Here is a 26,150-nt window from a genome sequence, read left to right on the forward strand (position 1 = left end):
CTTCAGTGCCACCGAAGTTGGTGTCCTGGTGGAGCAAGTCCTAGGGCAGTATGATGCCCTCTTCGGAAGTTCCCGCGCCGACAAGGAAGGACGGACTCGGATCTGGACTGACATCGTGACTGCCATCCACGCGGAGGGGGTGGCAGTCCGCGACTCACAACATGTCAAGAAGCGCTGGGAGGACTTCAGGTCCAGGACCCTGAACAAGGCCCGGCGCCTCTTGAAGGCAGCGGATGCCAAGGGGCGCTGGGGCCACTTGTCGGAAGAACAGATGAGGGTCCTGGAATGCATATCCCCAGCGCTTCACGTCCAGGTCCTTGAGAAGCAGACCCGTCTGGAGTCGAGCGTTGAGTGTACATGCATCCTGATTGTGAGCAGTGCGTGTGGTGATTATTCAGTAGTGTGCAGGTTGCACATCTGTTTGTATGGGGTCGAGTATGGATGGGGGTGTACAGGGCCGTGGGGCTGACACATGCGAGGGCTGGAATGTGTGAGACATGGATGGTGCTTGTGTGTGTAGGCTTGCATGCCAAATGCAGTTGTGTGGGCACACATGTTTGGATGAATGTGTATGTAAGTAGACATGTCCGTGATGTCACGCATGTATGTTGTTTTTGGCTGCATGTATCAGCACTGTGTACATGTGCATGTGTGTGTATTTGACAAGGGTGCAACAGTGATGCAACATGGATGCAGGTGACAGCGGTATGTGGAAGCCTGATTGGCAGATGTGACATGGATGCCCGTCTGAACACTGCGACACTTGGCAGAGGTGTACACATGCATGCAAGAGTGGTGGTGTGTGTACATGTGTGGTGCACTTCCTGTGTTGCATGTGATGTCTGGCTCACCTTTGGCTGCTCATGCTGTTGTATGTGTATGGATGGTGGTGGCAGTTGCGATATGGCTGTGGTATGGCTCATGTGTGCGAGTTGTAATTACATGTGTGTTGGGGATTGTGATGACATGTCTGAGGTTTGCCAATGCCACTCATGTACAACTGTCATGTGTGTATGTGTCCATTGTACAGTGCCCTGATGCCTGTGTTTTGTTTCTCCCTGTCTGCAGCGTCAACTGATGAAGAGGGCGGAGAAGGTGCTGTGGGGCACAGCGGCGGGGATCCCACCGCCAGCCGGAGACGCAAGGCCCGGCTCCCCTCCCATGTTGTGATCTCGTCGGGGAGTGAGGAGTCCGGTGCCGCATCCCAGGCCGCAGCTGCCGGGGGGAGGTCCAAGAGGCGGAGGTTGGAGTTGGACTCCTCGGCAGCAGAAGGGGCAGCTGGGACCCCACAGGGCCCAACAGGGGAAGATGGCACGGAGTCATCCAGGTTGGTGGGGGGTTTGGTGGAGGAGGAGACCGTGCAAGCACCAGAGACGGGGTCTGGAGGTGGGGATCCCACTGGTGCTAGTGGTGCAGTGCAGGACCAGGGACAGGAGGCAGCACAGGCCGCCGCGGAGGTGCCTGTGTGCAATCCTGTCCCTGATCCTGTCCCTGCATCATCTTGCACCAGCAGGGATGCCTACGTCCAGACCCGTTTTCTGGCAGGGTATGAGCTCACGTCAACTGGCCTTCCTCTGCCTGGGGATGTGGCTATCCAGGTCCGGGTTGAGCCTGTCCTGGCTGGTGTGGCGTTGCGTCAACGGGCCATGCGAGGTGACCTGCAGTCTTTTCATGAAGAGACTGCACGTCATCTCGAATGGCTCGTTGACCACGTCAGCCTGCTGGGACAGGTCACCCAGGCCGGATTCCTCCGTCTGATGGGGCTTGCTACGACCCCCTCCTCAACTGGACCCCCTACGCGGCAGTCGTCCTCTGTGCCATCTTCCCACCCATCAGTCACCTGGGTGCCCTGTGGAGCTGCCTCTGACGATGCAGCCAGGCTCGTGGAGGAGGCATCCCTGCCACAATCGGGAGTCGGACTTCCAGCAGGGGTGGCCACATCTACGACTGCACCCCAGCCGGTGGAGGATGTGCAGGCAGCAGGAGGCAGTGCACGGGCAGAGGCACAGCAGCAGCAGCAACGTGGTGGGAGCCATGAAGGCTCGGGGCCTTCAACATCGGAGGGGCAGGCATCGGCCGGAGGGCAGGAGGACCCAGGACAGAGAGTGTCTTCCGTGTGGCATCGGTTGGGCCACGCCATAGATGCGGAGCGGCAGTGGGCGGAAGAGGCACGGCTCACAATGGTCAGGGCGGAGAACTCCATGCGGAGGGCCCTGAGGCGGGCCGAGTGCCTCGAGGCAATCCGCAGGGGTTTGGAGGTGGAGACGTCGACGGCCCTGCGGACCCTCGGGGCCATGGAGGAGGACCGCCTCCGGGACATTGAGGAGGAGTTCGATGATGCCCTGACCCGGGACATCCACAAGTGAGCCGTGAAACTAGCCCGCTGCCCTTGTACATAGTTATGTAGGTAGTGTTAGGTTTCATTTTTGTTTTGATTTTATTTGGACCTTTCGGACATTGGCCACATTTTTGTATATAGTTTATTTTATTAGTTAGTGTAGTTAGATAGGTTTCCTTTATTTTGTTGGGATAATGGACCCTGGCTTGTTCCCATGTACATAGTTCACAGTTGGATTGTATTTTTATTTCACTTTTTAACCATGCAGCAATGGCTTTCTTTTTTATTTCCCATTGGATTTTGTTTTGTGGACATTGACTTTGGACAACATTACTTTGGAATTTTATTTTTGGTTTTGCTTTTTTTCACGGACATGCTTCTTTTAATTTTTGTACATTCACATTTCTGTTTCTTCATTTTTTATTCTATTTATGTTTCCTTTAATACATATTTTTTTTGGTGAACTTCAATGTGTGGTATCTCATTGGTTTCATGCATTTCATGATATGTGTTTTGAGATTCACTGACACCCATTGGGTGTATGTGAGGGAAATGTGTTTGTTTCGGAACTTGCAATTGGTGTTCTGTGATGTAATTGCAAATTATGAATGGGTGGATGCAATACTCGGGTGGGTGTTTTGCATTTGGAGGCTGACCATAGGGACCAGGGATCTAGATTGTGATGACATGTTGGCTGGGGAACATGAGTTGCACATGGGTGGGGGCCTGCTGGCAGGTGCCCCACAGTGCTGGTGGGTGGGGGTGTTGGGGAACATGAGTTGGACATGGGTGGGGGCCTGCTGGCAGGTGCCCCACAGTGCTGGGGGGTGGGGGTGGTGGGGAACATGAGTTGGACATGGGTGGGGGCCTGCTGGCAGGTGCCCCACAGTGCTGGGGGGTGGGTTGGTGGGAGACATGAGTTGGACATGGGTGGGGGCCTGCTGGCAGGTGCCCCACAGTGCTGGGGGGTGGGGGTGGTGGGGAACATGAGTTGGATATGGGTGGGGGCCTGCTGGCAGGTGCCCCACAGTGCTGGGGTGTGGGGGTGCTGGGAGACATGGGTGGGGGCCTGGTGGAGGCTGCCCCTGCACTGCTGGGGGGTGGGGGTGGTGGGAGACATGGGTGGGGGCCTGCTGGCAGGTGCCCCACAGTGCTGGGGGGTGGGGGTGGTGGGGAACATAAGTTGGACATGGGTGGGGGCCTGCTGGCAGGTGCCCCACAGTGCTGGTGGGTGGGGGTGCTGGGAGACATGGGTGGGGGCCTGCTGGCAGGTGCCCCACAGTGCTGGGGGGTGGGGGTGGTGGGAAACATGAGTTGGACATGGGTGGGGGCCTGGTGGAGGCTGCCCCTGGTGGCCGGGGGGTGGGGGTGCTGGGAGACATGGGTGGGGGCCTGGTGGAGGCTGCCCCTGGTGGCTGGGTGGTGGGGTGCTGGGAGACATCGGTGGGGGCCTGGTGGAGGCTGCCCCTGGTGGGTGGGGGGTGGGGGTGCTGGGAGACATGGGTGGGGGCCTGGTGGAGGCTGCCCCTGGTGACTGGTGGGGTGGGGGATGGTGGGAGACATGGGGGGGCCTGGTGGAGGCTGCCCCTGCACTGCTGGGGGGTGGGGGTGGTGGGAGACATGGGTGGGGGCCTGGTGGAGGCTGCCCCTGGTGGCTGGGGGGTGGGGGTGGTGGGAGATATGGGTGGGGGCCTGGTGGAGGCCGCCCATGCACTGCTGGGGGGTGGGGGTGGTGGGAGACATGGGTGGTGGCCTGGTGGAGGCTGCCCCTGGTGGCTGGGGGGTGGGGTTGGTGGGAGACATGGGTGGGGGCCTGGTGGAGGCTGCCCCTGGTGGCTGGGGGGTGGGGTGCTGGGAGACATGGGTGGGGGCCTGGTGGAGGCTGCCCTTGGTGGCTGGGGGGTGGGGGTGCTGGGAGACATGGGTGGGGGCCTGGTGGAGGCTGCCCCTGGTGGCCGGGGGGTGGGGGTGCTGGGAGACATAGGTGGGGGCCTGCTGGCAGGTGCCCCACAGTGCTGGGGGGTGGGGGTGGTGGGGAACATGAGTTGGACATGGGTGGGGGCCTGCTGGCAGGTGCCCCACAGTGCTGGGGGGTGCCGGTGGTGGGGAACATGAGTTGGACATGGGTGGGGGCCTGCTGGCAGGTGCCCCACAGTGCTGGGGGGTGGGGGTGGTGGGGAACATGAGTTGGACATGGGTGGGGGCCTGCTGGCAGGTGCCCCACAGTGCTGGGGGGTGGGGGTGGTGGGGAACATGAGTTGGACATGGGTGGGGGCCTGGTGGAGGCTGCCCCTGGTGGCCGGGGGGTGGGGGTGCTGGGAGACATGGGTGGGGGCCTGGTGGAGGCTGCCCCTGGTGGCTGGGGTGCTGGGAGACATGGGTGGGGGCCTGGTGGAGGCTGCCCCTGGTGGCTGGGGGTGGGGGTGCTGGGAGACATGGGTGGGGGCCTGGTGGAGGCTGCCCCTGGTGACTGGGGGGGTGGGGGTGGTGGGAGACATGGGTGGGGGCCTGGTGGAGGCTGCCCCTGCACTGCTGGGGGGTGGGGGTGGTGGGACACATGGGTGGGGGCCTGGTGGAGGCTGCCCCTGGTGGCCGGGGGGTGGGGGTGGTGGGAAACATGGGTGGGGGCCTGGTGGAGGCTGCCCTGCACTGCTGGGGGGTGGGGGTGGTGGGAGACATGGGTGGGGGCCTGGTGGAGGCTGCCCCTGGTGGCTGGGGGGTGGTGGGAGACATGGGTGGGGACCTGGTGGAGGCTGCCCCTGGTGGCTGGGGGGTGGGGTGCTGGGAGACATGGGTGGGGGCCTGGTGGAGGCTGCCCCTGGTGGCTGGGAGACATTGGTGGGGGCCTGGTGGTGGCTGCCCCTGGTGGCCGGGGGGTGGGGGTGCTGGGAGACATGGGTGGGGGCCTGGTGGAGGCTGCCCCTGGTGGCTGGGGGGTGGGGTGCTGGGAGACATGGGTGGGGGCCTGGTTGAGGCTGCCCCTGGTGGCTGGGGGGTGGGGGTGCTGGGAGACATGGGTGGGGGCCTGGTGCAGGCTGACCCTGGTAACTGGGGGGGTGGGGGTGGTGGGAGACATGGGTGGGGGCCTGGTGGAGGCTGCCCCTGCACTGCTGGGGGGTGGGGGTGGTGGGAGACATGGGTGGGGGCCTGGTGGAGGCTGCCCCTGGTGGCTGGGGGGTGGGGGTGGTGGGAGACATGGGTGGGGGCCTGGTGGAGGCTGCCCTTGCACTGCTGGGGGTTGGGGGTGGTGGGAGACATCGGTGGGGGCCTGGTGGAGTCTGCCCCTGGTGGCTGGGGGGTGGGGGTGGTGGGAGACATGGGCGGGGGCCTGGTGGAGGCTGCCCCTGGTGGCTGGGGGGTGGGGTGCTGGGAGACATGGGTGGGGGCCTGGTGGAGGCTGCCCCTGGTGGCTGGGGGGTGGGGGTGCTGGGAGACATGGGTGGGGGCCTGGTCGAGGCTGCCTCTGGTGGCCGGGGGGTGGGGGTGCTGGGAGACATGGGTGGGGTCTGGTGGAGGCTGCCCCTGGGGGGTGGGGTGCTGGGAGACATGGGTGGGGGCCTGGTGGAGGCTGCCCCTGGTGGCTGGGGGGTGGGGGTGCTGGGAGACATGGGTGGGGGCCTGCTGGCAGGTGCCCCACAGTGCTGGGGGGTGGGGGTGGTTGGAAACATGAGTTGGACATGGGTGGGGGCCTGCTGGCAGGTGCCCCACAGTGCTGGTGTGTGGGGGTGCTGGGAGACATGGGTGGGGGCCTGCTGGCAGGTGCCCCACAGTGCTGGGGGGTGGGGGTGGTGGGGAACATGAGTTGGACATGGGTGGGGGCCTGGTGGAGGCTGCCCCTGGTGGCAGGGGGGTGGGGGTGCTGGGAGACATGGGTGGGGGCCTGGTGGAGGCTGCCCCTGGGGGTTGGGGTGCTGGGAGACATGGGTGGGGGCCTGGTGGAGGCTGCCCCTGGTGGGTGGGGGGTGGGGGTGCTGGGAGACATGGGTGGGGGCCTGGTGGAGGCTGCCCCTGGTGACTGGTGGGGTGGGGGTGGTGGGAGACATGGGGGGGCCTGGTGGAGGCTGCCCCTGGTGGCTGGGGGGTGGGGGTGGTGGGAGATATGGGTGGGGGCCTGGTGGAGGCCGCCCCTGCATGGCTGGGGGGTGGGGTTGGTGGGAGACATGGGTGGGGGCCTGGTGGAGGCTGCCCCTGGTGGCTGGGGGGTGGGGTGCTGGGAGACATGGGTGGGGGCCTGGTGGAGGCTGCCCTTGGTGGCTGGGGGTGGGGGTGCTGGGAGACATGGGTGGGGGCCTGGTGGAGGCTGCCCCTGGTGGCCGGGGGGTGGGGGTGCTGGGAGACATGGGTGGGGGCCTGCTGGCAGGTGCCTCACAGTGCTGGGGGGTGGGGGTGGTGGGGAACATGAGTTGGACATGGGTGGGGGCCTGCTGGCAGGTGCCCCACAGTGCTGGGGGATGGGGGTGGTGGGGAACATGAGTTGGACATGGGTGGGGGCCTGCTGGCAGGTGCCCCACAGTGCTGGGGGGTGGGGGTGGTGGGGAACATGAGTTGGACATGGGTGGGGGCCTGCTGGCAGGTGCCCCACAGTGCTGGGGGGTGGGGGTGGTGGGGAACATGAGTTGGACATGGGTGGGGGCCTGGTGGAGGCTGCCCCTGGTGGCTGGGGGGTGGGGGTGCTGGGAGACATGGGTGGGGCCTGGTGGAGGCTGCCCCTGGGGGGTGGGGTGCTGGGAGACATGGGTGGGGGCCTGGTGGAGGCTGCCCCTGGTGGCTGGGGGGTGGGGGTGCTGGGAGACATGGGTGGGGACCTGGTGGAGGCTGCCCCTGGTGACTGGGGGGGTGGTGGGAGACATGGGTGGGGGCCTGGTGGAGGCTGCCCCTGCACTGCTGGGGGGTGGGGGGGGTGGGAGACATGGGTGGGGGCCTGGTGGAGGCTGCCCCTGGTGGCTGGGGGGTGGGGGTGGTGGGAGACATGGGTGGGGGCCTGGTGGAGGCTGCCCCTGCACTGCTGGGGGGTGGGGGTGGTGGGAGACATGGGTGGGGGCCTGGTGGAGTCTGCCCCTGGTGGCTGGGGGGTGGGGGTGGTGGGAGACATGGGTGGGGGCCTGGTGGAGGCTGCCCCTGGTGGCTGGGGGTGGGGTGCTGGGAGACATGGGTGGGGGCCTGGTGGAGGCTGTCCCTGGTGGCTGGGAGACATGGGTGGGGGCCTGGTGGAGGCTGCCCCTGGTGGCTGGGGGGTGGGGTGCTGGGAGACATGGGTGGGGGCCTGGTGGAGGCTGCCCCTGGTGGCTGGGGGTGGGGTGCTGGGAGACATGGGTGGGGGCCTGGTGGAGGCTGCCCCTGGTGGCTGGGGGGTGGGGGTGCTGGGAGACATGGGTGGGGGCCTGGTGCAGGCTGCCCCTGGTAACTGGGGGGGTGGGGGTGGTGGGAGACACGGGTGGGGGCCTGGTGGAGGCTGCCCCTGCACTGCTGGGGGGTGGGGGTGGTGGGAGACATGGGTGGGGGCCTGGTGGAGGCTGCCCCTGGTGGCTGGGAGACATTGGTGGGGGCCTGGTGGTGGCTGCCCCTGGTGGCCGGGGGGTGGGGGTGCTGGGAGACATGGGTGGGGGCCTGGTGGAGGCTGCCCCTGGTGGCTGGGGGGTGGGGTGCTGGGAGACATGGGTGGGGGCCTGGTGGAGGCTGCCCCTGGTGGCTGGGGGGTGGGGGTGCTGGGAGACATGGGTGGGGGCCTGGTGCAGGCTGCCCCTGGTAACTGGGGGGGTGGGGGTGGTGGGAGAAATGGGTAGGGGCCTGGTGGAGGCTGCCCCTGCACTGCTGGGGGGTGGGGGTGGTGGGAGACATGGGTGGGGGCCTGGTGGAGGCTGCCCCTGGTGGCTGGGGGGTGGGGGTGGTGGGAGACATGGGTGGGGGCCTGGTGGAGGCTGCCCTTGCACTGCTGGGGGTTGGGGGTGGTGGGAGACATCGGTGGGGGCCTGGTGGAGGCTGCCCCTGCACTGCTGGGGGGTGGGGGTGGTGGGAGACATGGGTGGGGGCCTGGTGGAGGCTGCCCCTGGTGGCTGGGGGGTGGGGGTGGTGGGAGACATGGGTGGGGGCCTGGTGGAGGCTGCCCTTGCACTGCTGGGGGTTGGGGGTGGTGGGAGACATCGGTGGGGGCCTGGTGGAGTCTGCCCCTGGTGGCTGGGGGGTGGGGGTGGTGGGAGACATGGGCGGGGGCCTGGTGGAGGCTGCCCCTGGTGGCTGGGGGGTGGGGTGCTGGGAGACATGGGTGGGGGCCTGGTGGAGGCTGCCCCTGGTGGCTGGGGGGTGGGGGTGCTGGGAGACATGGGTGGGGGCCTGGTCGAGGCTGCCTCTGGTGGCCGGGGGGTGGGGGTGCTGGGAGACATGGGTGGGGTCTGGTGGAGGCTGCCCCTGGGGGGTGGGGTGCTGGGAGACATGGGTGGGGGCCTGGTGGAGGCTGCCCCTGGTGGCTGGGGGGTGGGGGTGCTGGGAGACATGGGTGGGGGCCTGCTGGCAGGTGCCCCACAGTGCTGGGGGGTGGGGGTGGTTGGGAACATGAGTTGGACATGGGTGGGGGCCTGCTGGCAGGTGCCCCACAGTGCTGGTGTGTGGGGGTGCTGGGAGACATGGGTGGGGGCCTGCTGGCAGGTGCCCCACAGTGCTGGGGGGTGGGGGTGGTGGGGAACATGAGTTGGACATGGGTGGGGGCCTGGTGGAGGCTGCCCCTGGTGGCCGGGGGGTGGGGGTGCTGGGAGACATGGGTGGGGGCCTGGTGGAGGCTGCCCCTGGGGGTTGGGGTGCTGGGAGACATGGGTGGGGGCCTGGTGGAGGCTGGCCCTGGTGGGTGGGGGGTGGGGGTGCTGGGAGACATGGGTGGGGGCCTGGTGGAGGCTGCCCCTGGTGGCTGGGGGGTGGGGGTGCTGGGAGACATGGGTGGGGGCCTGGTGCAGGCTGCCCCTGGTAACTGGGGGGGTGGGGGTGGTGGGAGAAATGGGTGGGGGCCTGGTGGAGGCTGCCCCTGCACTGCTGGGGGGTGGGGGTGGTGGGAGACATGGGTGGGGGCCTGGTGGAGGCTGCCCCTGGTGGCTGGAGGGTGGGGGTGGTGGGAGACATGGGTGGGGGCCTGGTGGAGGCTGCCCTTGCACTGCTGGGGGTTGGGGGTGGTGGGAGACATCGGTGGGGGCCTGGTGGAGTCTGCCCCTGGTGGCTGGGGGGTGGGGGTGGTGGGAGACATGGGCGGGGGCCTGGTGGAGGCTGCCCCTGGTGGCTGGGGGGTGGGGTGCTGGGAGACATGGGTGGGGGCCTGGTGGAGGCTGCCCCTGGTGGCTGGGGGGTGGGGGTGCTGGGAGACATGGGTGGGGGCCTGGTCGAGGCTGCCTCTGGTGGCCGGGGGGTGGGGGTGCTGGGAGACATGGGTGGGGTCTGGTGGAGGCTGCCCCTGGGGGGTGGGGTGCTGGGAGACATGGGTGGGGGCCTGGTGGAGGCTGCCCCTGGTGGCTGGGGGGTGGGGGTGCTGGGAGACATGGGTGGGGGCCTGCTGGCAGGTGCCCCACAGTGCTGGGGGGTGGGGGTGGTTGGGAACATGAGTTGGACATGGGTGGGGGCCTGCTGGCAGGTGCCCCACAGTGCTGGTGTGTGGGGGTGCTGGGAGACATGGGTGGGGGCCTGCTGGCAGGTGCCCCACAGTGCTGGGGGGTGGGGGTGGTGGGGAACATGAGTTGGACATGGGTGGGGGCCTGGTGGAGGCTGCCCCTGGTGGCCGGGGGGTGGGGGTGCTGGGAGACATGGGTGGGGGCCTGGTGGAGGCTGCCCCTGGGGGTTGGGGTGCTGGGAGACATGGGTGGGGGCCTGGTGGAGGCTGGCCCTGGTGGGTGGGGGGTGGGGGTGCTGGGAGACATGGGTGGGGGCCTGGTGGAGGCTGCCCCTGGTGACTGGTGGGGTGGGGGTGGTGGGAGACATGGGGGGGCCTGGTGGAGGCTGCCCCTGCACTGCTGGGGGGTGGGGGTGGTGGGAGACATGGGTGGGGGCCTGGTGGAGGCTGCCCCTGGTGGCTGGGGGGTGGGGGTGGTGGGAGATATGGGTGGGGGCCTGGTGGAGGCCGCCCCTGCATGGCTGGGGGGTGGGGTTGGTGGGAGACATGGGTGGGGGCCTGGTGGAGGCTGCCCCTGGTGGCTGGGGGGTGGGGTGCTGGGAGACATGGGTGGGGGCCTGGTGGAGGCTGCCCTTGGTGGCTGGGGGTGGGGGTGCTGGGAGACATGGGTGGGGGCCTGTTGGAGGCTGCCCCTGGTGGCCGGGGGGTGGGGGTGCTGGGAGACATGGGTGGGGGCCTGCTGGCAGGTGCCTCACAGTGCTGGGGGGTGGGGGTGGTGGGGAACATGAGTTGGACATGGGTGGGGGCCTGCTGGCAGGTGCCCCACAGTGCTGGGGGGTGGGGGTGGTGGGGAACATGAGTTGGACATGGGTGGGGGCCTGCTGGCAGGTGCCCCACAGTGCTGGGGGGTGGGGGTGGTGGGGAACATGAGTTGGACATGGGTGGGGGCCTGCTGGCAGGTGCCCCACAGTGCTGGGGGGTGGGGGTGGTGGGGAACATGAGTTGGACATGGGTGGGGGCCTGGTGGAGGCTGCCCCTGGTGGCTGGGGGGTGGGGGTGCTGGGAGAAATGGGTGGGGGCCTGGTGGAGGCTGCCCCTGGTGGCTGGGGGGTGGGGTGCTGGGAGACATGGGTGGGGGCCTGGTGGAGGCTGCCCCTGGTGGCTGTGGGGTGGGGGTGCTGGGAGACATGGGTGGGGACCTGGTGGAGGCTGCCCCTGGTGACTGGGGGGGTGGTGGGAGACATGGGTGGGGGCCTGGTGGAGGCTGCCCCTGCACTGCTGGGGGGTGGGGGTGGTGGGAGACATGGGTGGGGGCCTGGTGGAGGCTGCCCCTGGTGGCTAGGGGGTGGGGGTGGTGGGAGACATGGGTGGGGGCCTGGTGGAGGCTGCCCCTGCACTGCTGGGGGGTGGGGGTGGTGGGAGACATGGGTGGGGGCCTGGTGGAGTCTGCCCCTGGTGGCTGGGGGGTGGGGGTGGTGGGAGACATGGGTGGGGGCCTGGTGGAGGCTGCCCCTGGTGGCTGAGGGTGGGGTGCTGGGAGACATGGGTGGGGGCCTGGTGGAGGCTGTCCCTGGTGGCTGGGAGACATGGGTGGGGGCCTGGTGGTGGCTGCCCCTGGTGGCCGGGGGGTGGGGGTGCTGGGAGACATGGGTGGGGGCCTGGTGGAGGCTGCCCCTGGTGGCTGGGGGGTGGGGTGCTGGGAGACATGGGTGGGGGCCTGGTGGAGGCTGCCCCTGGTGGCTGGGGGTGGGGTGCTGGGAGACATGGGTGGGGGCCTGGTGGAGGCTGCCCCTGGTGGCTGGGGGGTGGGGGTGCTGGGAGACATGGGTGGGGGCCTGGTGCAGGCTGCCCCTGGTAACTGGGGGGGTGGGGGTGGTGGGAGACATGGGTGGGGGCCTGGTGGAGGCTGCCCCTGCACTGCTGGGGGGTGTGGGTGGTGGGAGACATGGGTGGGGGCCTGGTGGAGGCTGCCCCTGGTGGCTGGGGGGTGGGGGTGGTGGGAGACATGGGTGGGGGCCTGGTGGAGGCTGCCCCTGGTGGCTAGGGGGTAGGGGTGGTGGGAGACATGGGCGGGGGCCTGGTGGAGGCTGCCCCTGGTGGCTTGGGGGTGGGGTGCTGGGAGACATGGGTGGGGGCCTGGTGGAGGCTGCCCCTGGTGGCTGGGGGGTGGGGGTGCTGGGAGACATGGGTGGGGGCCTGGTGGAGGCTGCCCCTGGTGGCCGGGGGGTGGGTGTGCTGGGAGACATGGGTGGGGGCCTGGTGGAGGCTGCCCCTGGTGGCTGGGGGGTGGGGGTGGTGGGAGATATGGGTGGGGGCCTGGTGGAGGCCGCCCATGCACTGCTGGGGGGTGGGGGTGGTGGGAGACATGGGTGGTGGCCTGGTGGAGGCTGCCCCTGGTGGCTGGGGGGTGGGGTTGGTGGGAGACATGGGTGGGGGCCTGGTGGAGGCTGCCCCTGGTGGCTGGGGGGTGGGGTGCTGGGAGACATGGGTGGGGGCCTGGTGGAGGCTGCCCCTGGTGGCCGGGGGGTGGGGGTGCTGGGAGACATGGGTGGGGGCCTAGTGGAGGCTGCCCCTGGTGGCTGGGGTGCTGGGAGACATGGGTGGGGGCCTGGTGGAGGCTGCCCCTGGTGGCTGGGGGGTGGGGGTGCTGGGAGACATGGGTGGGGGCCTGGTGGAGGCTGCCCCTGGTGACTGGGGGGGTGGGGGTGGTGGGAGACATGGGTGGGGGCCTGGTGGAGGCTACCCCTGCACTGCTGGGGGGTGGGGGTGGTGGGAGACATGGGTGGGGGCTTGGTGGAGGCTGCCCTTGGTGGCTGGGGGGTGGGGGTGGTGGGAAACATGGGTGGGGGCCTGGTGGAGGCTGCCCTGCACTGCTGGGGGGTGGGGGTGGTGGGAGACATGGGTGGGGGCCTGGTGGAGGCTGCCCCTGGTGGCTGGGGGGTGGGGGTGGTGGGAGACATGGGTGGGGACCTGGTGGAGGCTGCCCCTGGTGGCTGGGGGGTGGGGTGCTGAGAGACATGGGTGGGGGCCTGGTGGAGGCTGCCCCTGGTGGCTGGGAGACATTGGTGGGGGCCTGGTGGTGGCTGCCCCTGGTGGCCGGGGGGTGGGGGTGCTGGGAGACATGGGTGGGGGCCTGGTGGAGGCTGCCCCTGGTGGCTGGGGGGTGGGGTGCTGGGAGACATGGGTGGGGGCCTGGTGGAGGCTGCTCCTGGTGGCTGGGGGGTGGGGGTGCTGGGAGACATGGGTGGGGGCCTGGTGCAGGCTGCCCCTGGTAACTGGGGGGGGTGGGGGTGGTGGGAGACATGGGTGGGGGCCTGGTGGAGGCTGCCCCTGCACTGCTGGGGGGTGGGGGTGGTGGGAGACATGGGTGGGGGCCTGGTGGAGGCTGCCCCTGGTGGCTGGGGGGTGGGGGTGGTGGGAGACATGGGTGGGGGCCTGGTGGAGGCTGCCCTTGCACTGCTGGGGGGTGGGGGTGGTGGGAGACATCGGTGGGGGCCTGGTGGAGTCTGCCCCTGGTGGCTGGGGGGTGGGGGTGGTGGGAGACATGGGCGGGGGCCTGGTGGAGGCTGCCCCTGGTGGCTGGGGGGTGGGGTGCTGGGAGACATGGGTGGGGGCCTGGTGGAGGCTGCCCCTGGTGGCTGGGGGGTGGGGGTGCTGGGAGACATGGGTGGGGGCCTGGTCGAGGCTGCCTCTGGTGGCCGGGGGGTGGGGGTGCTGGGAGACATGGGTGGGGTCTGGTGGAGGCTGCCCCTGGGGGGTTGGGTGCTGGGAGACATGGGTGGGGGCCTGGTGGAGGCTGCCCCTGGTGGCTGGGGGGTGGGGGTGCTGGGAGACATGGGTGGGGGCCTGCTGGCAGGTGCCCCACAGTGCTGGGGGGTGGGGGTGGTTGGGAACATGAGTTGGACATGGGTGGGGGCCTGCTGGCAGGTGCCCCACAGTGCTGGTGTGTGGGGGTGCTGGGAGACATGGGTGGGGGCCTGCTGGCAGGTGCCCCACAGTGCTGGGGGGTGGGGGTGGTGGGGAACATGAGTTGGACATGGGTGGGGGCCTGGTGGAGGCTGCCCCTGGTGGCCGGGGGGTGGGGGTGCTGGGAGACATGGGTGGGGGCCTGGTGGAGGCTGCCCCTGGGGGTTGGGGTGCTGGGAGACATGGGTGGGGGCCTGGTGGAGGCTGCCCCTGGTGGGTGGGGGGTGGGGGTGCTGGGAGACATGGGTGGGGGCCTGGTGGAGGCTGCCCCTGGTGACTGGTGGGGTGGGGGTGGTGGGAGACATGGGGGGGCCTGGTGGAGGCTGCCCCTGCACTGCTGGGGGGTGGGGGTGGTGGGAGACATGGGTGGGGGCCTGGTGGAGGCTGCCCCTGGTGGCTGGGGGGTGGGGGTGGTGGGAGATATGGGTGGGGGCCTGGTGGAGGCCGCCCCTGCATGGCTGGGGGGTGGTGTTGGTGGGAGACATGGGTGGGGGCCTGGTGGAGGCTGCCCCTGGTGGCTGGGGGGTGGGGTGCTGGGAGACATGGGTGGGGGCCTGGTGGAGGCTGCCCTTGGTGGCTGGGGGTGGGGGTGCTGGGAGACATGGGTGGGGGCCTGGTGGAGGCTGCCCCTGGTGGCCGGGGGGTGGGGGGGCTGGGAGACATGGGTGGGGGCCTGCTGGCTGGTGCCTCACAGTGCTGGGGGGTGGGGGTGGTGGGGAACATGAGTTGGACATGGGTGGGGGCCTGCTGGCAGGTGCCCCACAGTGCTGGGGGGTGGGGGTGGTGGGGAACATGAGTTGGACATGGGTGGGGGCCTGCTGGCAGGTGCCCCACAGTGCTGGGGGGTGGGGGTGGTGGGGAACATGAGTTGGACATGGGTGGGGGCCTGCTGGCAGGTGCCCCACAGTGCTGGGGGGTGGGGGTGGTGGGGAACATGAGTTGGACATGGGTGGGGGCCTGGTGGAGGCTGCCCCTGGTGGCTGGGGGGTGGGGGTGCTGGGAGACATGGGTGGGGCCTGGTGGAGGCTGCCCCTGGGGGGTGGGGTGCTGGGAGACATGGGTGGGGGCCTGGTGGAGGCTGCCCCTGGTGGCTGGGGGGTGGGGGTGCTGGGAGACATGGGTGGGGACCTGGTGGAGGCTGCCCCTGGTGACTGGGGGGGTGGTGGGAGACATGGGTGGGGGCCTGGTGGAGGCTGCCCCTGCACTGCTGGGGGGTGGGGGTGGTGGGAGACATGGGTGGGGGCCTGGTGGAGGCTGCCCCTGGTGGCTGGGGGGTGGGGGTGGTGGGAGACATGGGTGGGGGCCTGGTGGAGGCTGCCCCTGCACTGCTGGGGGGTGGGGGTGGTGGGAGACATGGGTGGGGGCCTGGTGGAGGCTGCCCCTGGTGGCTGGGGGTGGTGGGAGACATGGGTGGGGGCCTGGTGGAGGCTGCCCCTGGTGGCTGGGGGTGGGGTGCTGGGAGACATGGGTGGGGGCCTGGTGGAGGCTGTCCCTGGTGGCTGGGAGACATGGGTGGGGGCCTGGTGGAGGCTGCCCCTGGTGGCTGGGGGGTGGGGTGCTGGGAGACATGGGTGGGGGCCTGGTGGAGGCTGCCCCTGGTGGCTGGGGGTGGGGTGCTGGGAGACATGGGTGGGGGCCTGGTGGAGGCTGCCCCTGGTGGCTGGGGGATGGGGGTGCTGGGAGACATGGGTGGGGGCCTGGTGCAGGCTGCCCCTGGTAACTGGGGGGGTGGGGGTGGTGGGAGACACGGGTGGGGGCCTGGTGGAGGCTGCCCCTGCACTGCTGGGGGGTGGGGGTGGTGGGAGACATGGGTGGGGGCCTGGTGGAGGCTGCCCCTGGTGGCTGGGGGGTGGGGGTGGTGGGAGACATGGGTGGGGGCCTGGTGGAGGCTGCCCTTGCACTGCTGGGGGGTGGGGGTGGTGGGAGACATGGGTGGGGGCCTGGTGGAGTCTGCCCCTGGTGGCTGGGGGGTGGGGGTGGTGGGAGACATGGGCGGGGGCCTGGTGGAGGCTGCCCCTGGTGGCTGGGGGGTGGGGTGCTGGGAGACATGGGTGGGGGCCTGGTGGAGGCTGCCCCTGGTGGCTGGGGGGTGGGGGTGCTGGGAGACATGGGTGGGGGCCTGGTGGAGGCTGCCCCTGGTGGCCGGGGGGTGGGTGTGCTGGGAGACATGGGTGGGGGCCTGGTGGAGGCTGCCCCTGGTGGCTGGGGGGTGGGGGTGCTGGGAGACATGGGTGGGGGCCTGGTGGAGGCTGCCCCTGGTGACTGGGGTGTGGGGGTGGTGGGAGACATGGGTGGGGGCCTGGTGGGGGGTGGGGGTGGTGGGAGACATGGGTGGGGGCCTAGTTGAGGCTGCCCCTGGTGGCTGGGGGGTGGGGGTGGTGGGAGACATGGGTGGGGGCCTGGTGGAGGCTGCCCCTGCACTGCCGGGGGGTGGGGGTGGTGGGAGACATGGGTGGGGGCCTGGTGGAGGCTGCCCCTGGTGGCTGGGGGGTGGGGGTGCTGGGAGACATGGGTGGGGGCCTGGTGGAGGCTGCCCCTGGTGGCTGGGGGGTGGGGTGGTGGGAGACATGGGTGGGGGCCTGGTGGAGGCTGCCCCTTGTGGCTGGGGGGTGGGGTTGGTGAGAGACATGGGTGGGGGCCTGGTGGAGGCTGCCCCTGGTGGCTGGGGGGTGGGGTGCTGGGAGACATGTGTGGGGGCCTGGTGGAGGCTGCCCTTGGTGGCTGGGGGGTGGGGGTGCTGGGAGACATGGGTGGGGGCCTGCTGGCAGGTGCCCCACAGTGCTGGGGGGTGGGGGTGGTGGGGAACATGAGTTGGACATGGGTGGGGGCCTGCTGGCAGGTGCCCCACAGTGCTGGGGGTGGGGGTGGTGGGGAACATGAGTTGGACATGGGTGGGGGCCTGCTGGCAGGTGCCCCACAGTGCTGGGGGGTGGGGGTGGTGGGGAACATGAGTTGGACATGGGTGGGGGCCTGCTGGCAGGTGCCCCACAGTGCTGGGGGGTGGGGGTGGTGGGGAACATGAGTTGGACATGGGTGGGGGCCTGGTGGAGGCTGCCCCTGGTGGCCGGGAGGTGGGGGTGCTGGGAGACATGGGTGGGGGCCTGGTGGAGGCTGCCCCTGGTGGCTGGGGGGTGGGGTGCTGGGAGACATGGGTGGGGGCTGGGTGGAGGCTGCCCCTGGTGGCTGTGTGGTGGGGTGCTGGGAGACATGGGTGGGGGCCTGGTGGAGGCTGCCCTTGGTGGCTGGGGGGTGGGGGTGCTGGGAGACATTGGTGGGGGCCTGGTGGAGGCTGCCCCTGCACTGCTAGGGGGTGGGGGTGCTGGGAGACATGGGTGGGGGCCTGCTGGCAGGTGCCCCAGAGTGCTGGGGGGTGGGGGTGGTGGGGAACATGAGTTGGACATGGGTGGGGGCCTGCTGGCAGGTGCCCCACAGTGCTGGGGGTGGGGGTGGTGGGGAACATGAGTTGGACATGGGTGGGGGCCTGCTGGCAGGTGCCCCAGAGTGCTGGGGGGTGGGGGTGGTGGGGAACATGAGTTGGACATGGGTGGGGGCCTGCTGGCAGGTGCCCCACAGTGCTGGGGGTGGGGGTGGTGGGGATCATGAGTTGGACATGGGTGGGGGCCTGCTGGCAGGTGCCCCACAGTGCTGGGGGGTGGGGGTGGTGGGGAACATGAGTTGGACATGGGTGGGGGCCTGCTGGCAGGTGCCCCACAGTGCTGGGGGGTGGGGGTGGTGGGGAACATGAGTTGGACAAGGGTGGGGGCCTGGTGGAGGCTGCCCCTGGTGGCCGGGGGGTGGGGGTGCTGGCAGACATGGGTGGGGGCCTGGTGGAGGCTGCCCCTGGTGGCTGGGGGGTGGGGGTGCTGGGAGACATGGGTGGGGGCCTGGTGGAGGCTGCCCCTGGTGACTGGGGGGGTGGGGGTGGTGGGAGTCATGGGGGGGCTTGGTGGAGGCTGCCCCTGCACTGCTGGGGGGTGGGGGTGGTGGGAGACATGGGTGGGGGCCTGGTGGAGGCTGCCCCTGGTGGCTGGGGGGTGGGGGTGGTGGGAGACATGGGTGGGGGCCTGGTGGAGGCTGCCCCTGCACTGCTGGGGGGTGGGGGTGGTGGGAGACATGGGTGGGGGCCTGGTGGAGGCTGCCCCTGGTGGCTGGGGGGGTGGGGGTGGTGGGAGTCATGGGGGGGCCTGGTGGAGGCTGCCCCTGCACTGCAGGGTGGTGGGGGTGGTGGGAGACATGGGTGGGGGCCTGGTGGAGGCTGCCCCTGGTGGCTGGGGGGTGGGGGTGGTGGGAGACATGGGTGGGGGCCTGGTGGAGGCTGCCCCTGCACTGCTAGGGGGTGGGGGTGGTGGGAGACATGGGTGGGGGCCTGGTGGAGGCTGCCCCTGGTGGCTGGGGGTGAGGTTGGTGGGAGACATGGGTGGGGGCCTGGTGGAGGCTGCCCCTGGTGGCTGGGGGGTGGGGTGCTGGGAGACATGGTTGGGGGCCTGGTGGAGGCTGCCCTTGGTGGCTGGGGGGTGGGGGTGCTGGGAGACATGGGTGGGGGCCTGGTGGAGGCTGCCCCTGCACTGCTGGGGCGTGGGGGTGCTGGGAGACATGGGTGGGGGCCTGCTGGCAGGTGCCCCACAGTGCTGGGGGGTGGGGGTGGTGGGGAACATGAGTTGGACATGGGTGGGGGCCTGCTGTCAGGTGCCCCACAGTGCTGGGGGGTGAGGGTGGTGGGGAACATGAGTTGGACATGGGTGGGGGCCTGCTGGCAGGTGACCCACAGTGCTGGGGGAGGGTGGTGGGGAACATGAGTTGGACATGGGTGGGGGCCTGCTGGCAGGTGCCCCACAGTGCTGGGGGGTGGGGGTGGTGGGGAACATGAGTTGGACATGGGTGGGGGCCTGGTGGTGGCTGCCCCTGGTGGCCGGGGGGTGGGGGTGCTGGGAGACATGTGTGGGGGCCTTGTGGAGGCTGCCCCTGGTGGCTGGGGGGTGGGGTGCTGGGAGACATGGGTGAGGGCCTGGTGGAGGCTGCCCCTGGTGGCTGGGGGGTGGGGGTGCTGGGAGACATGGGTGGGGGCCTGGTGGAGGCTGCCCCTGGTGACTGGGGGGTGGGGGTGGTGGGAGTCATGGGGGGGCCTGGTGGAGGCTGCCCCTGCACTGCTGGGGGATGGGGGTGGTGGGAGACATGGGTGGGGGCCTGGTGGAGGCTGCCCCTGGTGGCTGGGGGGTGGGGGTGGTGGGAGACATGGGTGGGGGCCTGGTGGAGGCTGCCCCTGCACTGCTGGGGGGTGGGGGTGGTGGGAGACATGGGTGGGGGCCTGGTGGAGGCTGCCCCTGGTGGCTAGGGGGTGGGGTTGGTGGGAGACATGGGTGGGGGCCTGGTGGAGGCTGCCCCTGGTGGCTGGGGGATGGGGTGCTGGGAGACATGGGTGGGGGCCTGGTGGAGGCTGCTCTTGGTGGCTGGGGGGTGGGTGTGCTGGGAGACATGGGTGGGGTCTGGTGGAGGCTGCCCCTGGTGGCCGGGGGGTGGGGGTGCTGGGAGACATGGGTGGGGGCCTGCTGGCAGGTGCCCTACAGTGCTGGGGGGTGGGGGTGGTGGGGAACATGAGTTGGACATGGGTGGGGGCCTGCTGGCAGGTGCCCCACAGTGCTGGGGGGTGGGGGTGGTGGGGAACATGAGTTGGACATGGGTGGGGGCCTGGTGGAGGCTGCCCCTGGTGGCCGGGGGGTGGGGGTGCTGGGAGACATGGGTGGGGGCCTGGTGGAGGCTGCCCCTGGTGGCTGGGGGGTGGGGTGCTGGGAGACATGGGTGGGGGCCTGGTGGAGGCTGCCCCTGGTGGCTGGGGGGTGGGGGTGCTGGGAGACATGAGTGGGGGCCTGGTGGAGGCTGCCCCTGGTGACTGGGGGGGTGGGGGTGGTGGTCGACATGGGTGGGGGCCTGTTGGAGGCTGCCCCTGCACTGCTGGGGGATGGGGGTGGTGGGAGACATGGGTGGGGGCCTGGTGGGGGCTGCCCCTGGTGGCTGGGGGGTGGGGGTGGTGGGAGACATGGGTGGGGGCCTGGTGGAGGCTGCCCCTGTACTGCTGGGGGGTGGGGGTGGTGGGAGACATGGGTGGGGGCCTGGTGGAGGCTGCCCCTGCACTGCTGGAGGGTGGGGGTGGTGGGAGACATGGGTGGGGGCCTGGTGGAGGCTGCCCCTGGTGGCTGGGGGGTGGGGTGCTGGGAGACATGGGTGGGGGCCTGGTGGAGGCTGCCCCTGGCGGCTGGGAGACATGGGTGGGGGCCTGGTGGAGGCTGCCCCTGGTGGCCGGGGGTGGGGGTGCTGTGAGACATGGGTGGGGGCCTGGTGGAGGCTGCCCCTGGTGGCTGGGGGGTGGGGTGCTGGGAGACATGGGTGGGGGCCTGGTGGAGGCTGCCCCTGGGGGTGGGGGTGCTGGGAGACATGGATGGGGGCCTGGTGGAGGCTGCCCCTGGTAACTGGGAGGGTGGGGGTGGTGGGAGACATGGGTGGGGGCCTGGTGGAGGCTGCCCCTGCACTGCTGGGGGGTGGGGCTGGTGGGAGACATGGGTGGGGGCCTGGTGGAGGCTGCCCCTGCACTGCTGGAGGGTGGGGGTGGTGGGAGACATGGGTGGAGGCCTGGTGGAGGCTGCCCCTGGTGGCTGGGGGGTGGGGGTGGTGGGAGACATGGGCGGGGGCCTGGTGGAGGCTGCCCCTGGTGGCTGGGGGGTGGGGTGCTGGGAGACATGGGTGGGGGCCTGGTGGAGGCTGCCCCTGGTGGCTGGGGGGTGGGGGTGCTGGGAGACATGGGTGGGGGCCTGGTGGAGGCTGCCCCTGGTGGCCGGGGGGTGGGGGTGCTGGGAGACATGGGTGGGGGCCTGGTGGAGGCTGCCCCTGGTGGCTGGGGGGTGGGGTGCTGGGAGACATGGGTGGGGGCCTGGTGGAGGCTTCCCCTGGTGACTGGAGGGGTGGGGGTGGTGGGAGACATGGGTGGGGGCCTGGTGGAGGCTGCCCCTGCACTGCTGGGGGGTGGGGGTGGTGGGAGACATGGGTGGGGGCCTGGTGGAGGCTGCCCCTGGTGGCTGGGGGGTGGGGGTGGTGGGAGACATGGGTGGGGGCCTGGTGGTGGCTGCCCCTGCACTGCCGGGGGGTGGGGGTGGTGGGAGACATGGGTGGGGGCCTGGTGGAGGCTTCCCCTGGTGACTGGAGGGGTGGGGGTGGTGGGAGACATGGGTGGGGGCCTGGTGGAGGCTGCCCCTGCACTGCTGGGGGGTGGGGGTGGTGGGAGACATGGGTGGGGGCCTGGTGGAGGCTGCCCCTGGTGGCTGGGGGGTGGGGGTGGTGGGAGACATGGGCGGGGGCCTGGTGGAGGCTGCCCCTGGTGGCTGGGGGGTGGGGTGCTGGGAGACATGGGTGGGGGCCTGGTGGAGGCTGCCCCTGGTGGCTGGGGGGTGGGGGTGCTGGGAGACATGGGTGGGGGCCTGGTGGAGGCTGCCCCTGGTGGCCGGGGGGTGGGGGTGCTGGGAGACATGGGTGGGGGCCTGGTGGAGGCTGCCCCTGGTGGCTGGGGGGTGGGGTGCTGGGAGACATGGGTGGGGGCCTGGTGGAGGCTGCCCCTGGTGGCTGGGGTGTGGGGGTGCTGGGAGACATGGGTGGGGGCCTGGTGGAGGCTTCCCCTGGTGACTGGAGGGGTGGGGGTGGTGGGAGACATGGGTGGGGGCCTGGTGGAGGCTGCCCCTGCACTGCTGGGGGGTGGGGGTGGTGGGAGACATGGGTGGGGGCCTGGTGGTGGCTGCCCCTGCACTGCCGGGGGGTGGGGGTGGTGGGAGACATGGGTGGGGGCCTGGTGGAGGCTGCCCCTGGGGGGTGGGGGTGCTGGGAGACATGGGTGGGGGCCTGGTGGAGGCTGCCCCTGTACTGCTGGGGGGTTGGGGTGGTGGGAGACATGGGTGGGGGCCTGGTGGAGGCTGCCCCTGGTGGCTGGGGGGTGGGGGTGCTGGGAGACATGGGTGGGGGCCTGGTGGAGGCTGCCCCTGGTGACTGGGGGGGTCGGGGTGGTGGGAGACATGGGTGGGGGCCTGATGGAGGCTGCCCCTGGTGGCTGGGGGATGGGGGTGCTGGGAGACATGGGTGGGAGCCTGGTGGAGGCTGCCCCTGGTGACTGGGGGGTGGGGGTGGTGGGAGACATGGGTGGGGGCCTGGTGGAGGCTGCCCCTGCACTGCTGGGGGTGGGAGTGGTGGGAGACATGGGTGGGGGCCTGGTGGAGGCTGCCCCTGGTGGCTGGGGGGTGGGGGTGCTGGGAGACATGGGTGGGGGCCTGGTGGAGGCTGCCCCAGATAACTGGGGGGGTGGGGGTGGTGGGAGACATGGGTGGGGGCCTGGTGGAGGCTGCCCCTGGTGGCTGGGGGGTGGGGGTGCTGGAAGACATGGGTGGGGGCCTGGTGGAGGCCGCCCCTGCACTGCTGGGGGGTGTGGGTGCTGGGAGACATGGGTGGGGGCCTGGTGGAGGCTGCCCCTGGTGGCTGGGGGGTGGGGGTGCTGGGAGACATGGGTGGGGGCCTGGTGGAGGCTGCCCCTGCACTGCTGGGGGGTGGGGGTGGTGGGAGACATGGGTGGGGGCTTGGTGGTGGGTGCCCCTGGTTGCTGGGGTTGCAGGGGGACATGCGTTGGTGGGCAGTAGTGCAAGTTGACATGTGGCTTGGCTGGTGGGCATGGCCATGGTGGATGGTGTGCCTGCAGGACATGTGCAGGGTAGGCCCCTGTGGTGTGAGCCACCTGCAGGGGCCGTGGAGGGTGTAGAGGGAACACCTGGGAGGACCCACACGTGCAATTCACGTGTGCTGCTCCCGGCGCACCCCTGTAATACACGTACCCTGATGAGATCGCGTGTGGAACTTCCCACGCACCCCTGGAATACACGTACCCTGCTGATGTTGCGTGGGATACTTCCCCCGCACCCCAAAATTCACGTACCCTGATGAGATCGCGTGTGTGACTTCCCGCAAACCCCCGAAATACACGTACCCCTCTCAATCGCGTGTGTAACTTCCCGCACGCCCCCGAAATACACGTACCCTGCTCAATCGCGTGTGTAACTTCCCGCGCACCCCCGAAATACACGTACCCTGCTCAATCGCGTGTGTGACTTCCCGCGCGCCCCCGAAATACACGTACCCTGCTCAATCGCGTGTGTAACTTCCTGCGCCCCCCCGAAATACACGTACCCCGCTCGCACAGGCCCAATTGCTGTATGTTGCCACTTTTGTGATGCGCTGGGACTCTACCGCCTGCCTTTGTGTGGCGGACGTGTTTCAGCTTGTGCGTGTCTTTGGCTGTGCGTGGCTTTGCCCTATTCGATTCCATGAATACGTGTGGTTCGAGTGCGTGTGGGCATTCCGTCTGCTTCCCTGCAGTACATCCCCAGTTACGCCCTTATTTTCGCGCGTTGTTCCCCATTCCGCACGTTACGTCCCGTGTCCCGCCCACTTTCTGGTGTATGCGCCGAGGTTGTGCGCTTTCACTGTGCGCGTCGCGCACGCCTTTCGGGATGTTGCAGTGACTTGTGCGCCATGCACGGGTTTGGCGCACATCCCGAGGTGTACACGCGCAGGGACTTTTTCCGCTTGCGCGAAGATTTTCGGCACCCGTTTGTTCCATGAATCGGCCCCATGGTGTTTTCTACTTCTATCATAGCTAATTCTGCCTCATTTGTTATTAGTGGGTCTCCCAGTGGTTCTTGGCTTCCTGTGACAGAAGGTTGACTACTGTCAGGAGTGTCCTTATCTAGTTGGGCCTGGAGTTCTTCTTCGTGTTGCTGTTCATTGTGCAACATTGTTTTGTACTGTGCAAAGTTTATATCAGTTATGCTGCTTTCATTTGCTTTGAAAGCGTCTTCATATGAGTCATAGTTATCTAGTATTTCTTCTTCTTTTCTCCATGGTTTAAAGAGTTGTAGCAGGGACATGTAATATACTTCTTTATGTTGAGGAGTCTTTAATGAAAATTTGATATGATTAATTAAATTTGGTTTTGTGAGTTTTACTAAGCTGCCTTCACAGTTTGTCACTTTGTATTTAAGGTTTTGTTCATCAGGTTTTATATTATTTTTACATGTGTAGTTTTGGGCTATGTGGTATAGACACATGGTTTCCAAAGTGGTACTTCTGTTTGGGTAGTATGTGGCCAATAAATTGTTTTTTAAAATGTCTTGGCTGTTGGGATCATGTTTGGCTATTGTTTCTATATCTTCGTATGATTTTAGAACTCTTTTTCTAGATTTAGCTGAACCAAGACTTAGCCATACTATATTTGCAGATTTACCATACAATGCAGTACCAGTTAATCGATCAGCTGCTTCATAGGATCCACATTCTCTATGGGACAACATTTTTATGCCCAAGCTGTATAATTTCTGAGACACTGTTTTATCTGATGACAGGTCATTCCAGAGGTCTTGGAGCTCTGTCCTTTCTGATTTGGTTAAGTATGCTGTGAAATATCGTGCAACTGCAGTAGAATTGTCTGCAATGTACTGCACATCTATGTTTGCTTTCCATAAGTGGGCAATGATTGCATTGTAATCATTGATATATTTGTCTTCTTCTTTTCTTTTTATGCAATATGTATTTTTAGGTGACTTACCTTTAATACTATGTCTAACTGAAGACATGAGGTTGTTCACTTGACCTATATTTGTAACTGGTCTAGGGAAACCAAATCGGCATTTGGTGTAGTATTTCCCTTTGTTTTTGTATTTGCGACAACAATATTTGCCACATTTGTGTCTTTGGAATTGTAAAATTTTTGCATGAAGATCACTATTTGTGGATTCTGATGGAATTTCACAAGTGACATTTTTCAATAAACTGTAAAACAGTGGCATCACTGTCTTGACCAAATTTAGGAGCATCTTTAATCCATAAAAGCATGTGGACATGTGGTGCTACTCTGGCTTGGTATTCTTTTCTCCAAAAGAAGTGTTGCACTTCTCCAAGTGGAGGAACAGTTTTATTACAAATAAAATGTCGCATAGCAATGAAGCGATGGTGAAAATATCTTGAAACATTAACAGGATCCTGAGAACAAAGTTCTCCAGGTGTTAGTATATCTATGTTTGTTTTGTTTTCGTTTGATATGCGTAGGAAAGTATGTAAATCTTCCCATGCATATTCTGCACAACTTAATGTAACAAACCAAGTGGGTGGGCCAAGGTTTCTGATCATACAACGTACATCTCTATGACGTCGAAACCAGTACTCTTTAGTACCACGCATATTTGCTAATAGATTTGTAAGATTTGCTGTAAAACCTCATCTTCTTGTTGAAGTTTTTGTAATAATTGTGTAGCTGCCATATTTTGAAAGTGTGATCCTGATTTTAATATGTGTGAAACTCTGTAACATAAAGTTGCTAGTTCACTTTCAAAGAATAGGTGGAATATGTATTCCACATTTTGTCGAAATCTTGGATCTTCAGAATACATTCGTAATGAGCGATGTTCTGATGCTGATATTTGAACAGGTCTATCATCGTATCTTCCTCCTTTGCCAGTAGGAAAGAGTAGAGGAAAAGCACGTGCTTCTATACTTTTTTCCCATATGCTGATTGGTGATCCTTTTGTTTGACGCATTTGGTATGTTTCCAGTGCATTTTCTATGGTGTCATTAGAGTGCAATGGATGAATTGTATAATGGTCTAAAGTGTTTGATATTGTAGCAGGATCTAGGAGCTCAAATTGACCAGCTTCTTGTGTCTCTTGAATTATTTCAGTTATATCTTTCAAGTTTTCTTTAATATTAATTTCTTGGTAATATTCATTATTCTCTTTAAGATATTGCAGGGATTCTCTAACTTTATGTAAATCTACCAGTATTTGCCAAATTTTTTTGTCTTTTGTAGGTACTCCATTTACCAAGATAATTAAAGATTGTTGCATTGGACGTTGCACTCCTAGAGTGTGCACATTTTCTTTTAGATCTAATGGTAAATACACTACTTTTCCACGAATACCTTTCATTAATTCAGAGGGAGGTAATTTTGCAGTTTTTGGTTGAAGGCGTATTATTGCTTGAAATGGGTGCACTGTTTGAATTATGATGCTCTCATATAAATTAAGTTGTTGAAGGGGTTTTGGTAGTGGATATAATTCCAAGTTATTTGTGATAGCACGTGAAGGAGTTTGGTTGTTGTCAAGTTTTGTAGTGCAGTAACTGCAAAGTATTATGGGGTCAGTTATTTCGTATTTGTTTTCTGCTATAAGGTAGAGAGCTAATTCA

Source organism: Ambystoma mexicanum, chromosome 6q (assembly GCF_040938575.1).
Source record: "Ambystoma mexicanum isolate Mex_15411 chromosome 6q, UKY_AmexF1_1, whole genome shotgun sequence".
In the NCBI taxonomy this organism is placed as follows: Eukaryota; Metazoa; Chordata; class Amphibia; order Caudata; family Ambystomatidae; genus Ambystoma; species Ambystoma mexicanum.